Here is a 2,245-nt window from a genome sequence, read left to right as displayed (position 1 = left end):
GAGCTTGGGCTCGCTCTTTGCGCACGACGCTTTGAAATGTTTGCAGGAAGCCGCTTCGGAAGAGGTCCCACGTCGTCAAGGTGGCTTCTCGATTCTCGAACCACGTCTTGGCGGCGTCCTCCAATGCGAAATAGACATGTCGTAGCTTGTCGTCGCTTGCCCAGTTGTTAAACGTAGCGACCCTCTCATACGTTTCCAGCCAGGTTTCCGGGTCCTCAAATGTGGAACCGCGGAACGTCGGTGGTTCCCTGGGCTGCTGCAGCACGATGGGGGACGCTGGGGCTGCCATTGCGGTTGCCTTGGCCACAATCTTCTTGGTCTTCTCAGGTAGAAGTCCGTGCTCCGGGGGCAGCTGTTGAAGACGGCGGCTTGCTCGGTGGTCCGGGACTACGTTGGTGTTCTGTTTGTGGTCTGGGCTGGGATCACGGCTTGTCGGGGGCGTCCTGTACATGGACGAAAAGCACCTCCACCAGATGTCACGTGGTGGTGACGTAGAAGAACACAGTAGCAATACTGTGAACGAGAAAACTAACTTTTATTGGGCGAACTTGTGCCCACAAAACAGGCTACACTTCTAGCACAACGAAAGCGGCGAACACAGTCGGCGATCGTCGGAAATCTGATTAGCGGGTCAAGCGCGTCGGCTTTTATAGATCAGTCGTCGAATGTTCCAGATTAACTGATGGGACCCGCGTGTCTTCCACAAAGTTCGACACCATTCGTGTCACGCGATGAAATCTGATAACACAAGGTTCGGCGACAACAGACACGCGGATAGAAGCGTCGATAACTTTCCAGAAACGTCGGATACATGCAGGCGCGTCCCTCGCTGTGTGATTACAGTTAAGCGGCGCAACGTAGTTGCCCGATAAAGATAAGTACACGTGTCAATATATATATATATATATATATATATATATATATATATATATATATATATATATATATATATATACATATATATGTATATATAGTACAATATACGCAATTTTCTACATGGTTGCTACATTTTCTACATATCTATTTTGCATATAGAGCCAGCCCTGATTTTTTACATGTGCACCACTGGCGTAGAATGAGCTCGTTACTTCTCAGAAGAGTACTTCTCAGTGCTGTTACTTGCACATTCAGGAGTATTGAATTAGTCCTTGGTACTTATAGTAACGTGCAATTGCGTTTTCTCTCCAGAGGTTTCCGAAGGTGAAAGCATGAAGTATTTAAAACTTCTGCTAGTAAGTATAATATCAAAGAACGGAATAGTCTTTATGCGATAAACACGACTTTTGCAATTATGGCCTAAATGAACGGAATTGAAAAACTATTTAAAACTCCTTTCATATGCGCCAGAAAATGTTTTTGCCATCGTTCTTCAATTTTTACTTTCTTCGGAATATCTGAACATAGGATACAGAATACATTTGGTTTGGCCTCACGCTCTACTGCTTTACTGTTCCCGCATATATATTTTTATGTGTGGATGGAGTGTATGCTTTATTGCTTGCGCAGTCACTTTTCCGGTCGTCGTTTGTGCGTTATTTATGGAAAAATTTAGCACATGTCCTTGACCGAATGTTCCGACTGCTATAGACGGGAGCAGGAGGGCACGCCTTCGTTAACTGTAAGCAGCGCCTTTTGCCTGCTTTTCCCCGATATGCCTTCACAATTGTACTGCGGAGTCCGAAGCAATAAATAAGAAGAATAAGAACGTCACCGTCTCAGGAAGAAGGAATGGCGTTCAGTTCTTGCTTGTTGTGTAGCACTGCTACGAGAGGCATCTATGCGCGCCCAACTTTTCGGCCGCTGCAAAGGAAGTCTTTGCAAAACCTCCTTCCTTTTAATCAGCTCTTGAGCCGCCAGATCGTATCGATGATAAGTTGCCCTCGCACTACAGGCCACCTGTGAAGCTCAAGCACATGTCTCGCGCAATATTGAAGAAATGTCTATAAATTGCATTAAGGCTTATCTAATCCTCGTTTGCTTTAGTTATTTTATTTTTTGCAACCATCCTTTTTTTTTTAAAACCATTGCCCATCGCTGTTCCTGAATTCCACTCTTACTCTGAATGATGCGCCGGTCTATCAACGTCGATTGAATAAGTTTTCGGCTAAGTCCTGTGCATAAGTAGGCGAAAATTTATGGCCATATAAATATACAACATCGGCGACGTGTATTTGTTGAAAAAATGCAGATCTCAAGGTTCCCTTCGCTCGATATGCCAGAATACCTTTTCATTCGTGTCGCTCTT

Source organism: Dermacentor andersoni, chromosome 10 (assembly GCF_023375885.2).
Source record: "Dermacentor andersoni chromosome 10, qqDerAnde1_hic_scaffold, whole genome shotgun sequence".
Lineage (NCBI taxonomy): Eukaryota > Metazoa > Arthropoda > Arachnida > Ixodida > Ixodidae > Dermacentor > Dermacentor andersoni.
Note: the sequence above shows the minus strand (reverse complement) of the source record.